The sequence below is a fragment of the Gossypium arboreum genome, chromosome 7 (genome assembly GCF_025698485.1).
Source record: "Gossypium arboreum isolate Shixiya-1 chromosome 7, ASM2569848v2, whole genome shotgun sequence".
In the NCBI taxonomy this organism is placed as follows: Eukaryota; Viridiplantae; Streptophyta; class Magnoliopsida; order Malvales; family Malvaceae; genus Gossypium; species Gossypium arboreum.
Window position 1 is genome coordinate 79,284,706 of NC_069076.1, and position 16,691 is coordinate 79,301,396.

A 16,691-nucleotide genomic window follows, 5' to 3' on the forward strand; every position below is an offset into this window, starting at 1 on the left:
AACGATAAGTTCATATGCAACTTTTTCAAAAGGTTAAGAAATTTACCAAATTGTTCATCTGTACGGTGTTTCTTTGTCGTATTATGGTATGGCACACGAGGTGTATATTCTCTGCTCACTGGTTTTTTTTTATTCTGGCTTTTATCCACCTTATCTTTACTTACCACGCCTTCTTGCCTTGGTTCTGGTTTGAAATCAACTAACCCTTCTCCATCTCGAACAGTAATCGCATGGAGTTTCTCTCTTGGGTTAGTCTCAGTGTTGCTAGACAAGCTACCTTGTGGTCTTTCTGAGATCAGCTTAGCAAGTTGACCTATTTGATTCTTGAGCCCTTGAATTGACGCTCTCTGATTTTTAAGCGATGTTTCGGTGTTTTGGAGACATGTTTCTGACACCGAGATGAATTTCGTTAGCATCTCCTCAGGGTTTGGCTTCTTTTTCTGCTGGTAAGGTGGTTGAAAGCTTGGAGGGGGTTATGGTCTTGGATTGCCTTGACCACCCTAAGAGAAATTGAGATGGTTCCTCCAACCTACATTGTAAGTATTACTATAGGGGTTATTTTAAGGTCTAGAATTGTTACCCATATAGTTGACTTGTTCTTTTGTAGTGCTAGGGTCGTAGGCTAGGCATTCTGTATTATTTATTCCTCCTCCACTTATGTTACACTGCATCACCAGATGTAACTGCGTAGAAACACATAAACCATCAATCTTTTTATTTAAGAGTTCTACCTAGTTTGATAACATAGTGACCGTGTCAAGGTTAAAACCACCGGCTGCTTTATTAGGCTTTGTCCTCATGACTTGCCACTGATAGTTATTCAGTGACATCTCTTCAATAAATTCATAAGCCTCCTCAGGTGTTTTTTATTCAAAGTACCACCAGCGGCTGCATCTATTAACTACCTAGTTGAGGGGTTCAAACCGTTGTAAAAAGTTTGAACCTGTAGCCATAAAGGTAACCCATGGTGAGGGCACCTTCTCAATAAGTTGTTATACCTCTCCCATGCATCATATAGGGTCTCTAAATCCATTTGCATGAAGGAAGAGATATCATTCCTCAGCTTGGTTGTCTTAGCCAGTGGAAAGTATTTCAGCAAAAACTTTTCGGTCATTTGCTCCAATGTAGTGATAGACCCTCGTGGTAGAGAGTTCAACCACTGTTTAACTTTATTCCTCAATAAGAAGGGAAATAACCGAAGGTGAATGGCATCATCAGAAACCTTATTTATCTTGAAAGTATCACAGAACTCTAAGAAGTTGGCCAAATGAGTATTTGGGTATTTATCCTGCAAACCATCAAACTGAACAAACTGTTGAATCATTTGTATCATGCTAGGTTTCAGTCCAAAATTATTTGCAGCAATGGCAGATCTAACAATACTTGATTCAGCCCCCACTAAATTAGGCTTAGCATAGTCATACATAGTACGAGGAGTAAGATTCTGATTCACAGGATTCGTGGCAACCACAAGAGGTAGCGGATTATTCTGATTTTTAGCCATCTCCTCGGTATTATTGGTTTCATCCTCATGCTCTTCCTCTATATACTGTAGACTCTGCCTTATTTCTCTACGATTTTTGCGAGCTGTGCTTTCAATTTCTTTGTCAAAAAGTAATGGTCCCGATGGATTTCTTCTAGTCATAAACTAAAGAAACCTACCAGAAGTAAATAAAGATAAGTTAGTAAAAAATAAAAAAAAAATAAATTGCAATAAAAATAATAATGGCTAAAGTAATAAAAATTAAGGGTTCTTAATTTTTAGTCCTCGGCAACAACGCCAAAAACTTGATGATCATTTTATGATTCACTAAACTATACTATGATCACAACTAAGGCAAGCGCACCTATCAAATGATAATATAGTTACGGTGAGTCCAGAATATCATATCCACAAGGACTAAAGTATTAGTATTAACTATCTTTCTATTATTTAGCCTAAAATAAAAGGGATTTATTTTAACCTAAATTTAACTAACTAATTAAGTAATGAATATGACAGAGAGTGAAGAAAATAATCGAATAAACCAATGATAAAGACAATACCTAAGGAAGAATCCACCTAGACTTCACTGATTATTCCTACTCTGAATCAAACGATTTATTCACTTGTATTGATCCGTAAAAATCCCTAAACTATGTTAATATCTTTTTTGAGACTAAGAACAACTGACTCTAGGTTGATTAATTGAAATCTCTTTCTAATTAAAACCTCTATTGTCACATTAACTCGATTTATGGATTCCCTTATTAGATTTGACTCTAATCCGGCAGATTTATGTCGTCCTATTTCTAGGATTGCAATCAACTCTGCTTAATTATGCTAGATCTACTCTTAAACAGGAACTTTTGCTCTAATGAATAAGCACATCAAACTTGAATTAATATCCTAAAAATATTAAGGCAAGAATTAATAACACATAATTAAGAACAATAACAAGTATTTATCGTGCAATTCAGATAGTTAAATAATAAGATCCATTGTAGGTTTCATCCTCCTTAGGTATTTAGGAAGTTTAGTTCATAATGTAATAGGAAAACATCTCAAAAATAGGAAAACAACAAAACATAAAGAAACCCAAAAACTTCGAGAGAAATTGGAGGGAGATCTTAAGTCTTGAAGGAGATCCTGCTTCCGATCTGAATCCGTTTGCGTTCTTCGAGTAATTCCTATGTTTTACTCTGTGTGTCCCCTTAGGTCTTCTTCTAGTGTGTTTATATAGACTTTAGAGTGCTCAGAAACCCTCAAAATTGACTTTTTTCGTGTGTTTCTGAAATAGGGAGAGATATCGACATGGGCTACCACATGGGCGTGTGGCCAGCCCGTGTAGCCCACACGGGCGTGTGCTTAGCCCGTGTGGAAATAGTCTTGGCTGTGTTAATCTTTAAATTAGCCCATTTTGTCTGTTTTTGGCCCGTTTTCTGCTTCTTTTGTTCCTCTATACTCTCCTAAGTATAAAACATAGAATTAAAGGATTAAAAGCATCAAATTCACTAAATTAGATAATAAATCATCCAAAAATATACTAAGTATGGGAGTAAAATGTGTTAGTTTTATGGTTTATCAAAACACAGCTTTAAACAACCAAAACCTGTCATTTTCAATCACCTAACACCATACCAAGTGTCATTTACTAAAACACATTAAAATGCTCATGTTACTCATTATTAAAACAATCACGTATAAGCCATATCATACACCAAACTAACTCATTTCAAACACACCATTCCAACTTAATATGACACTTACCATTTCATTACCTCACACTCAAATTTACTTAAAGTTTAATAACCATACTACAAATACTACCATTCTATCATCAAGTACCAAACATCACACATAGCCATGAGATATAGCATAATAACCATTTGCCTTATTAAATGCCATATAAGCCAAATGTTTACAAAATCTACCAAAGGAGTCTCAGAATAGTGTGATTTTGCGAGTTTATCCGATCTCCCAACCACAAAATGTAATATACAAAACAAGGACAAAGCACGAGTAAGCTTACTTGAAGCTTAGTAAGTTCATTAAATCAAACGATAAATCTTACCAAATTTAACATAACAAATCAAATTATAAAATTAAATAACAAATTTCCTGTCTGTAATAAGGCAATTTAGCCCCGGCCCGTACAAAAACAAAACCCAAAAATTATTACAATAAAAATATTATAACAGTCCAATTTTAAATAGTCCAGGGCCCAAAAATATGACCTAAATTACAATGGTCCATGGCCCAACAACGAATGCGGCCCAAATCTAAAACCTAGGCCCCAAAAAATAAAACAGTTTCAGAAACCCTAGTAGCCAAGCCCCAACCCGCAGCACTGCACGGCCTCCTGGTGCCATAGCCACGCTCGCGCCTCCGTACGCCAGCGCACGTCCCCTGTACACGCGCCACGCACTCCGTACCTGCGAAAGAAAATAAAAACAGCAGCAAGAGCAGCAACCAATAGAAAAATTTGTATTTTTTTCTTTTCGGCTATAAAGTCCTTTTGATTTTCGATTGTAAGGGTTCCTTTCTTACGCGCAATATACGCACACTACACAAACTCAATACAAAGAAAAATCAAAACTTTGAAAGGTAATTTTTGGGCGCTTCATTTACCTTCTTTTTGAATCTATTCTTTTCTTCCTAGTTTTTGCATGTACTCTTGAGCAGAAGAAAATAAAAAGAAAAGAGTGATCTTACCTTGCGAATAAGCCATCCATTCTCCTTTACTTCGTCGAAATCGAAGTATACAGGGGATTTCATGGCTAAAAAATCGACCCTTTATCACCCCGAAATCATTGGCTGCCATTTTTGGTGGTGGATCGGTGTATAAACTCAAGAGTTCAAGGCTTGCTGGTTGAGGAAAAAGGGGTTAGGGTTAATTCGGCTGAAGCAGGCTGGTTTCAGCCTTTTTAAAAGACCAAAAACGGTGCTATTTTGAGCCTATTCCAATGGCTCCAAAACGGTGCCGTATTAGCTATACCTGGTCCGATTTGTTTCTTTTCCCCTGGGACCCACGCGTTTTTGCGGTGAGGGAATATTTTCATGATGGGTCCTCCCTTTTCGTGTGCGCATTCAAAAGCACCTTATCTGTTCTGCTTCATTTTTTTTAAATTATCTCGTTAATTTGTGCGCGTTTTCACTTTAGTTCGTGGTACAGCGCAGCGTTTTGGCCCCAGGGATATTTCTATTTCTAGTCCCCATACATTTGCATGGATTGCTTATTGAACCTATTTTCGATTATTTTATTTAAATTATCTCTCTTATTTTAATTCAGCTTTTCTATTTGTATAATTTATCGTTTTAAAATACATTCAATATATTTTTATATGTTAATCCATTTTAATGATTTTGTTTGTTTTGGTTTGTACAATTGTTTTGAAGTTTGTTTTATCATATTATTTACATAACATTTGGTATAACATCTTATCTAAATATTTGGTGTATATTTGTACATATATTATTTTGGTGGAATTTTCTATTTAAAATACTTATTGTTTTAAAATTTACTTAATGCTTTTACATATATGTAAAGTTATTTAAAAAAAACTTCATTTTGTGTTTATAAAATTATTATTTGAACCCTTCTTTATAATAGGTTATTTTAAAATTTTCTATAGTGTCACATATAAGTGCTTTGACATGTATTTGCATATATATAATTTATAGCAAAATTAATTTAATCTTATATGTAGTATCATTTCTATGTTATTTTTACATTTAATTGCTTTTAAATCTATTTATATATATATATTTATGCGTGTGTATGCCTTTAATCTATTATGTATATAGTCTACTTTCCTAAGATTATATTTTATCGTATATTTTACTACCCTTTTAAATTCTATGTTTCTGATGTCGTATGCTGTCAATTTTAAACAAGCATTTTATACATTTTGCATATTATTTGACACAAATGTTTTTGCAACATCTATTTCGAAAATCATGTGTATATTCTTGTTTAAGTTCTAGCATGTGTTCTTTGCTCATCAATGCACCATTTTTAGAAATTGTTTGGTACTTCATGTGGTAATTGTTTTTATATTATTTCATGTATATTTGTTGTACCACATTCGCTTTATTTTTGTATCATTAAATCAAATATTGTTCATCCATGCTTGTGAGTTTGATTATATTTTCCTAGATTAGTTATACTTAATTATTAGTTTGTTAATTGGTATTGTATTTTATGCATACATATAATCCCATGCTTTTATTGTTTCCTTTGGTTTACAAAATGTTGTTTTATAAGATCTAACTCTTTAAAATTAATTATTCCATCTTATTTCAAGTAAAATTAATACATTTTGAGCTAGTTCTACGATTGTTTATTTGAAAATTCATTAAAACAAAGGCAATATTTGATGTTTGGAAATTAGGGGAATAGTGTCCTATCGTGCTGGGTTTCGATTTCCCGTTTGTTCAAAATAATTGAATATTCCTTTAGAATTTTACTCGTGTTTTTCCAAACGCTAAAACAAGGCAATATCCGATGTTTGGAAATTCGGGGAATAATGCCCTATCGTGCTAGGTTTCAATTTCCCGTTTGTTCAAAATAATCGAATATTCCTTCGGAATTTCACTCGTGTTTTCTAAAGCGAGGCAATGTTCAATGTTTGGAAATTCGATGAATCGTGCCCTACCGTGCTGGGTTTCGAGTTTTCGTTGGACTAAATAATTGGGCATCCTTTTGTAATTTACAACATATGAACTTTTGGAAGTCGAAATTTATCGTGTTTTCGAGGGTATAAAGGATCGTGTCCTATCGTGTTGGATGTGATGCTATATTCCTCTGAAACAAGAGAATTTGACGACCAACTTGAACCATTCAAATGTTTTCAAAGGAATCACATTTCAGAAACATTTTTAAATCTTAGACATAAGGACAGTATTTAATCGATTTGGTACCAATTTTGGGCGTAGTGAGGGTGCTAATCCTTCCTCATGCGTAACAGAATCCCGAACCCATTTTCTCTAATTTACGTAGGCCAAAATTGTTTTAAATGGAGTAAAATATTTTATTAAGGTGATCCAATCACACCGAAACAATAGATTGGTGGCGACTCCACATTTTTCATTTTTTAAAGTCGATCCCCACTATTTTTTAAGTTTTAAAAAAAAAATTGGTTTCGATAGCTTGGGGACTCCACTGGGGACAGAACAAGAGAGTCAAGCCATAAAATTGATTGTTTGCTGTCCTTTTGTCAAAAATCAAAATTTTTTTTTGAAAATCATAATTGTATTTGTTTGTATGATTGTTATGGTTCGGGCTTTTAGAATAATACTGCATTTCATTACATGACCGCTGTGGTCACACCTTCTAAGTGGGAGTAAGAAACTATGCTTTCGTGAGGTTTTCGCCTCTATATGTGCTAGTGGATTGCTTCCCGGATACATCTGTACTTATGATTTCGTGAGATTTTCATCTCCGCATGGTCATAGGGAAATGTATTCTCCTGAATCGAACTCGATCCATATGAGCCTATAATGGGTGAGGATTGAGGAATCTATTGGTTCAGGTACCTTATCTCTAGAACCGAACCACATATAGCGAACCTTAAGAGCTATCTTGGGTGGAGCCGTGTCAAGCCTTAGTATTTGCCCATATATGTGTTATAATCATCTTTCTGTGCTTGTATTTTATCACTATTATTTGATACTAACTTGTATTTTGTTTTGATTGTGTTTTTGCATGACATTGCATACTAAAGGAGGTGTTGATTCGTATTCTATTACTAAGTTAGAAAGTTTGACATGGAGAATGAATTTCTTAATAAAGTTGTGGATAATGCGGCTATTCGCGCATGGTCAGAGAAGTCACAATCGGGGAAAGGGGATAGCTTGGCAAAAGGATATACATCAGAGTTGCAAGAATTCACTCGCGTCAATGTAGCACAGAATGAGTTGCAAGAGTTGAGAGATATATGGGCTCGTTGGGATGAAGGGACCAAACAATTGTTCTATCAAAGCTATGGTGATATATCCTACTTACTAGATATTAGAGTGGACAAGCATATATTCCGAGTTATGGTGCAATTTTGGAATTCTGCTTACAAGTGTTTCACTTTTGGGGAAGTGGATTTAGTACCTACCGTGGAGGAATATACTACTCTGCTCAGGTGTCTGAAAGTTCAAGTTAGAAGAGCTTATGCCAAGGTCTTTAATGGTCAGACTTTCACGAAGAAATTGATGAACATTTCAGGGATGAGCGAGCCTTGGGTCACTGCTCGAATTCAATAAAAGGGAGATAATAAATGTATCCCTTGGGAGAATTTCAAAGAGTTGGTTTTAACACATCCGGATGAAAGAAAGAGGGTCTATATCTTCGCCTTAAGTATCTATGGATTGGTAATTTTTCCTAAGGCTTTAAGGTACGTAGATGAGGCGGTCACTGACTTATTCGATCGTCTTGAGAAGGGAATCACACCTGTACCTGCAATATTGGCTGAGACGTTCAGATCCTTGAGCATGTGTCGGAAGACAGGCGAAGGGCGGTTTATTAGATGTGCACAGCTGTTGATGGTGTGGTTTTATGGGCACTTTTAGAAGTTGGACAAGGTTTCTTATCGGGTCTTTTTTGAAGGTTATTCCCCATTAAAAGAGGAGGCAGCCATACAAAGGAGAGAGGATATCTCAAAGGAAAAGTGGATGGAAATCCTCCAAAACCTCAAGGAGGGGGATATAGAGTAGAGAGCTTATTGGATGGTTCCTGATGAGATCATGTATCGATGTGGGAACTTTGATTGGGTACCGTTGCTAGAAATTTGGGGAGCTACTAGGTATACTCTGTTGCTTACATTAAGACAGTATAAATCGAGGCAGTTTGTACCCACGACTTACGGGATGGCTCAGTGTGATTTTCCATATAAAGGTGACCACCATAAGAAGAAATTTTGGAAACTATCGGATGCTTGGAAGCAAACTCGCTGGATGAAGAGGTTGGCTGTTGGTTCCATGGTGACACCTGAATATGATGAATGGTTTAGGAAGAGGGTCAATGATAATATTCCTAGGCCAAGTTTAGAAGATACTCGGCCTGTGGTGGAACAATTACAAATCGCCCCGTCAGAGTTGGAAATTATAAAGCAAGACTTCAAGAAGAAGAGTTCTGAGCTTGGGAAAAATATCGAACAATTGGAGGAAGAAAAGATGCATCTGAGATTAGACGTAGACATTCAGAGATCAGAGGCTGAGAAGTGGAGAAAAGGGAAAAGTAAGGCCGAAGAAGATCTAGACAGTTTGAAGACAGATTATAAGTAGTTACGCCTGTCTATGAGGACTGCGGGGAAGTTACGCCTGTCTATGAGGACTGCTGGGTTAGGTAAAACTTCCGAACAATGGCGCCATGAAATTCGAGAGGAAAAGACCAAATTCGATCGATGGGAAAGGAAATTCTAGGAGGCTCAGGCACGAAATGAAGATTTAGAGAAGAGTTTGTCAGAAAGCAGAAATGAACGAGGTGAATTAAGGGCTAGAGTGGCAGAAGTCGAGAAGTCTCTTCATCAATACCGAAGCCACAATATTGTAATAGAGTTGAGGGTAAGCTTGAGCAAGGTAGAAGAAATGAAAGGAAAAATAGAAGAATTAGAAGCATCACTACAAAACTGTGAGATGCGGATTTAGTTTTTCAAAGCAAGTGAAGAGCGTTGGAAGAAGTAGCTTCACCATGCGCAAGACCAAGTCAAAAGCAGGGATTATATTATGGGGGAAGTCATAACCCAGATTCGGGAGGTAACCGATTACTTGCAAGCTTTAGCAGTACAAGCGAAAATACTAAGCGTGAAGTACTAGTTGGAGTCGAATCGGGGGCAAGAGCTAGCCTCGTTGCTTAGGAAAATTAAGACTTTGAGCACTAGGGCGAAGTTTTATTTGTAACTCAGTTTTATGTAAAGAATTTTTTTTCTAGTGAAGGTTTCTAAAGGGAATTGAATCAAAATTGATGTCTGCTTTGCATTCATGCATTTGCATTACATTACATCATAATTCATTAAAGGTCATAAAAAGTTTCTGATTAATTAAAAATTATTTCAGTAATCTGGAAACCAACGAAAACCAACCAACTACGTACCCCTACGGTGTAAGGAAAAAGACCAAGTCAATGGATAAAAGACTTGAGAAATTGGAGCAAATCCAAAAGGACATGCAGGAACAAATGCAGTCTCAGATGCAAGAGTAGCTAGCTAAGATTCAGCAAGAGATGAAAGAGCAAATGATGGAGTCCCAAAGAGAGATGATGAGTCAATTGTCCCAATTGCTGATGGGAAGAATGGATAAAGGAAAGGGCCCCATGGATAATATTGGGGAAAATAATAAAGACCCTCAATATTCTCCTGGCTTTATTCCGACACATGTACCAACGCAACCTGAAATTAATCTACAGAGATCGTCTGTTGCGATTAGGCCTTAGTAGATTCAGGCCGGAGCTTCGATAGCAATGAATTTCCAAGCCGGCTTAGGCTCTAACCTTGTTAATAACTCGAATTATCCACTCGTTCCTGATTTGGATGAAGTTGCGGAAGAGGAAAAGGCAATGATAGAATCACAAAAACAATTAGAAGAATGGTGTAAATGGCTGGAGGAAAAATTCAGAGCTATGGAAAGCGCTGATAGCCATCACAGGATTGATGCTAAGGACCTGAGTTTGGTCCCAGACTTGGTCCTTCCCCCCAAGTTCAAAATGCCTGAATTTGAGAAGTACAATGGAACAAGCTGCCCTGAGGCTCATATCACTATGTTTTGCAGGCGAATGACGGGATACATCAATAATGACCAGCTATCAATTCACTGCTTCCAGGACAGTTTGGTTAGGGCGGCATCTAAATGGTATAACCAATTGAGTCGTACTAAGATTAGTTTATGGAAAGACTTAGCTCAAGCCTTTATGAAACAGTATAGTCATGTGACAGACATGACTCCCGACAGGATCACTCTCCAGAATATGGAGAAGAAACCAAATGAAAGTTTTAGATAGTATGCGCAAAGATGGAGAGAAGTTGCCATACAAGTTCAACCGCTGCTTTTAGAAAAAGAAACCACGATACTCTTTATCAACACTTTAAAGGCTCCTTTTATCACTCATATATTGGGGAGTGCCACCAAAAGCTTCTCAGACATAGTGATGACAAGTGAAATGATTGAAAATGCTGTGAGAAGCGGTAAAATTGAAGTCGAGGAAAGTACCAAAAGATCGGCACAGAGGAAAAGAGATAACGAAGTGAACAACACGAGCACATTTAGTAAGGGTCAGTCCAAGTCACTCACTATAAACCAACCAAAGACGGTGACCGCCAATCAACATAGCACTGTGACACAAGAATCCAACGCGAGGGAGAATACAGAAAGGCCACAGTTCACCCCTATACACATGACGTATAGGGAGCTGCACCAGAACCTATTCAACACTCATGTAGTGTCCCCTTTTTACATAAAGCCACTGCAACCCCCGTTTCCCAAATTGTATGACACAAACGCCCAATACGAATACCATGTGGGAATCACCAGGCATTCAATCAAAAATCGCACCGCGTTCAAGAAACTAGTTGAAAGACTCATCAAAATAGGGATTGTAAGGTTTGATGACCCAGCCGTACCCAATGTAGCAGGAAACCCGCTCCCAAATCATACCGACCAAGGGTAAAAAATGGGGTAAGCGAAGGCGGAAGCAAGGAGATCAAATACGAGGTTGCAGAGGTTAGGACCTCATTGAGACGGGTGTGGAAGGAAATAGTCAAGAGAGGATTGATCGTGTTGGATTCGAGAGAAGAATCTGAAGAAGAGAGGAAATACTATGAGCTCCACAACGAGGTGGGGCATGAAATTCAAGAGTGTGTGGAGTTCAGGGCCATTGTGCAGGAAATGATGAACAATAGAGAAATGAAGTTTTATGAAGAATCCGAAAAACCCCAGAAAGGGAGATATATGTGCATCGGAGGGAGAATCGACGACGCAGAACCAAATAGTTAACTACTTCGTGGTTATCATATCACGGCCCAAAAATAATGAAGCAGGAGTGCAAATTCCACCGAAAGTCATAATCCAAAGACCGGCAGTCTTCCCCTATAAAGACAGTAAGAGGGTCCCATGGAATTACGACTGTAGCATGACGATCCTAGGAAAAGAGAACCTAGTTGACACTTCAAAAGAGGACCAAGATAGGGGCTCCTATATACGTAGCGGGAGACACTATGATTCAGCGAGCGAGAAGGCAGGACCCGTAAAAGGAAAAGCCATAGTGGTCGAACAGACGAAAGAAAAAGTGACCAAAATTGAACTTCTTATTAATGAGCCGGTCAACGAAGAAGAGGCTAAAGAGTTTTTAAAGTTTCTAAAGCACAGCGAATACAGTGTTGTGAAACAACCGCGTAAACAATCAGCTCGTATCTCAGTGCTGGCCTTACTTCTAAGTTCGGAAGTCCATCGCAGCGCGCTGATGAAAGTTTTGAATGAAACATATGTTGCCAATGATATCTCCATCAACAAGCTAGACCGCTTGGTTATAAACATAAGTGCTGATAACTTTATCTTCTTCAATGATGACGAGATCCCGGTGGCAGGGGGTTGGCTAAAGCTTTACATATCACCACGCGTTGTAAGGGATATACACTACCAGGAGTACTGATTGACAATAGGTTGGCCTTGAACGTCCTACCATTGTCCACACTAAGCAGATTACCTGTAGACAGCTCTCACATGAAAGAGTGCCAGAATATAGTGAAGGCATTCGATGGTATGGAGAGAAGGGTGATGGGCAGAATTAAGATACCTCTTCTGATCGGGCCAAACAATATGAGGTGGATTTCATGGTGATGGATATCAAGCCTTCATACAACTGCTTATTGGGAAGGCCCTGGATACATTCAGCTGGGGCAGTGCCTTCATCGTTGCATCAAAAGTTGAAGTTAGTATTAGAGGGGCGATTGATAACGATAAATGTTGAAGAGGATATCATTGCAGCTGTAAGTAGTGATGCACCCTATTTGGAGATAGATGACGAAGCAACCGAATGTTTATTTCAGTCTTTGGAATTTGTTAATGCAACATTCATTACTGAGGGGAGCAGGATTCTGATGCTGAAATTATCCAAAACTACAAGGATGAGTCTACAGTTGATGGTCAGAAAAAGAGCTCTACCGGGAAGAGGACTCGAGAGGCATCTCCAAGAAAGGGTTGCAACACTAGTATTGAAGGACAAGAGAGACCGCTTCGGCTTAGGATTTAAGCCAGATGCGAGATAAAGGAAAAAAGAGCTGGAAAAGAAATAAAAAAGAAGGAGAGTACGGTAAACAGGGGAGAAAATCAAATGGGAGCCAATGATATTCCCCCATATATCGAAAACTTTTGTGTCTAGAGGAATCATTCATCTCGAGCGAGGCACGCCAAGAAAGGAAGCCATAGAAAAAAATTTGGAAAGCTTAGACATCAACGCCATATACGAAAAAGGGGTTGGAGGAGAAAATTTGTCGGGCATTTGCCCCTACATACCTGGAAGTGTTCTGGATAACTGGACTGCGGAAGAGATTCTTGTAGTTTTTAGTGCTGACTCAGAATAATGTCCAAAAAACACTTATTGCTCTAGGTCTAGGAGTAATAAGAATCTTTTGTAAAATAGGCTTATGTTCAAAAACGTTATTTCAATAAAATGCACAGTTATTATCATTTTGAGAAAATATTCATTCATTCTTTCTATTTCATTCATAATCATATTATACAAATGATTACTTTCGGATTCTTTTATCCTTCAGACATTCTTTTAAATATTCTTTCGTTCTTCATTCATAATCATACCATATAGATAAGTATTCTTAAATTCTTTTGGTTCTTTGTATCTTCCTTCATCCTCATAATAGGTCCCCAGATATTAATGATATGAGTGACACTGCTAGTGGCTCAGAATCTCTTTTTGAGCGACATATGTGTATGGAGGATTCTCAAGATTTTGAAGATGGCCAAGGCTATAACCTATCTCCTGATTTATTGAGGATGGTAGAATAAGATGAGAAACAAATCCTACCTCACAAAGAATCAGTAGAAATTGTGAGCTTAGGAGAGGGACAAGAGGTGAAGATCGAAACTTGTATCACCATAGAGATGAAGCGGGACCTTATCAAATTACTTCAAGAATTCAAAGATGTCTTCGCGTGGTCATACCAAGATATGCCTGGGTTGAACACTAATATCGTGGTACACTGACTCCCTATAAAGGAAGAATGTAAGCTAGTTCAGCAAAAACTCCGAAAAATGAAGCCCGACGTATTGCTAAAAAAAAGAAGAGGTTAGAAAGCAGTTTGACGCTGGATTTTTAAAGGTGGTAAAATCATCAGAATGGGTAGCTAACATCGTCCCTATCTCTAAAAAGGATGGAAAAGTACGAATGTGTGTAGACTACAGAGATTTGAATAAAGCCAGCCCGAAAGATAATTTTCTACTACCTCACATCGACACCTTAGTGGACAACACGACAGGACATTCACTGTTTTCCTTCATGGACTGTTTCTCTGGATATAACCAGATCAAGATGCATCCTGAAGACATGGAGAAGACCACATTTGTAACCATGTGGGGCACGTTCTGCTATAAGGTGATGCCGTTTAGACTGAAAAATGCAGGTGCAACATATCAAAGGGCCATGGTAACCCTATTTCACGACATGATGCACAAAGAAATAGAAGTTTATGTCGATGATATGATCGCAAAGTCCCAAACAGAGAAGGAGCACGTACAAGTCCTAAGAAAGTTGTTCTTAAGGTTGAGGAAGTTTCAGCTAAAACTCAATCCAGCCAAATGTACCTTCGGAGCCAAGTTTGGAAAGCTTCTCGGATTCTTGGTTAGTGAGAAAGGGATTGAGATCGATCCAGACAAAGTCAAAGCCATACAAGAGCTATCTCTGTCGTGTACCCAAAAAGAGGTTCGAGGCTTTTTAGGAAGATTAAATTACATCGCTCGATTCATTTCACAACTAATCGAGAAATGTGACCCTATTTTCTGCCTCCTCAAGAAACACAACCTAGGTGTATGGGATGAAGAATGCCAAAGGGCTTTCGACAAGGTCAAATGGTACTTATCCAACACTCCGGTACTGATGCCACCTAACCCCGATAAGCCATTGATACTGTATTTGGCAGTATTTGAGAATTCCATGGGATGCGTACTTGGTCAGCATGATAAGTCAGGAAGGAAAGAAAAAGCTATTTACTATCTCAGTAAAAAGTTCACTGAATGTGAGACAAGATATGCGCAGATAGAAAAGTTGTGTTGTACCCTGGTTTGGGCAACTCGAAGGTTGAGGCAGTATATGTTGTATCACACTACTTAGCTCGTCTCAAAACTGGACCCTTTAAAGTACATAATGGCTCAACAACTTTGAACGGAAGAATGACCCGATGGCAAATTCTGCTCTCTGAATTCGACATGGTCTATGTGAACAAGAAAGCAGTAAAAGAGAGTGCAATAGTAGATTTTCTAGCCAATAGAGCTTTGGAAGATTATGAGCCCTTGAACTTCGATTTCCCAAATGAAGACCTGATGTGTGTTGCGACCATTGAAAAAGATGCTCCGGAAGAACTTCCCTGGAAACTAAACTTCGATGGGGCGTCAAATGCTATGGGTAATGGAATTAGGGCAATTTTGGTATCTCCAAACAGAGATCACTATCCATTTACTAGTAAATTGGATTTTGATTGTACGAATAACATGGCAAAATATGAAGCATGCATCATGGGAATTCGTACAACCATAGAACGCAAGATTAAAGTGCTAGAGGTGTATGGAGATTCTGCGCTAGTGATTTATCAACTCAAGGGAGAATGGGAGACCAAAGATTCCAAGTTGATCAATTATCAGAAACTGGTCCTCGAATTGGTTAAAGAGTTCGATGACATTACCTTCCGCTACCTTCCACAGGACGAAAATCAGATGGCCGATGCTTTGGCCACCTTAGCTTCCATGATTAAGGTGAACAAACAAGAAGATGTCAAACTCATCCGGATGAGCATTTATGAAACTCCGGCTCACTGATACAATATTGAAGAAGACGAAGAAAAAGATGATCACCCTTGGTATCACGATATATTGCAATACGTGAGGAATCGCGAGTACCCAGGCCAGGCAAGAAAGAATGATAAAAGGACATTGAGAAGATCGGCCATTGACTATGTCTTAGATGGGGAGATTCTATACAAAAGAAGAAGGGATCAAGTGCTATTAAGATGCATAGACGCTAAGAAAATCTTGGAAGAAGTCCATGAGGGCGTCTGTGGGACACACACTAGCAGCTTTACAATGGCCAGGCAAATTATGAGATTCGAGTATTATTGGTCCACTATGGAAGAAGACTATGTCAATTACGCCAAGAGATGTCATAAATGCCAAATCTATGGAGACAAAATTCATGTGCCTCCTTCACCACTGCATGTCATGACTTCCCCATGGCTTTTCTCTATGTGGGGTATGGATGTGATTGGACTAATATCGCCGAAATCTTCCAATGGGCATAGGTTCATCTTTGTGGTAATCGATTACTTCACCAAATAGGTAGAAGCCGCTTCATATGCCAATGTTACAAAGTCGGCAGTGAGCAAATTCCTGAAAAAAGAGATCATATGTCGATATAAAATGCCGGAGAAGATCATATCTGACAATGCATTAAACTTGAACAATAGTACGATAGCAGAAGTCTATAGTCAATTCAAGATTAGACACCGCAACTCGTCACCGTATCGCCCAAAAATGAATAGGGCGGTGAAAGCGGCCAATAAAAACATTAAGAAGATTGCAGGGAAGATGACTGAGACCTACAAGGATTGGCATGAGAAGTTACCATTTGCCCTCTTGGCTTATCGAACATCAGTCAGAACCTTTACTGGGGCAACACCTTTCTCTTTGGTGTACGGACTGGAAACGGTTTGCCAATCGAAGTTGAGATCCCGTCCCTTCGAGTGTTGTCAGAGTTAGAGTTAGATGAAACAGAGTGGATCCAGTCTCGATACGATCAATTGAACTTGATTGAAGAAAAGAGGCTAAGAGCTGTCCGTCATGGTCAGATGTACCAAAAACGAATGATGCGGGCTTATGACAAAAAGGTTCACCCAAGAGAGTTTCATGAGGGAGATCTGGTTTTGAAAAAGATCATTCCTATACAGAAGGGTTTTAGAGGAAAATGGTTGCCCAATTGGGAGGGGCCTTACGTGGTGAAGAAAGC

At 38.4% G+C, this 16,691-nt stretch overlaps 1 non-coding gene across 1 annotated transcript; it reads left to right on the forward strand.

The window, feature by feature from the left end:
• Positions 1-959: 959 nt before the first annotated feature.
• On the forward strand, positions 960-1,066 carry LOC128295793 (small nucleolar RNA R71). The gene has a single exon (XR_008286343.1). It is a non-coding gene; the product is annotated as a small nucleolar RNA R71 (small nucleolar RNA).
• Positions 1,067-16,691: the final 15,625 nt, after the last annotated feature.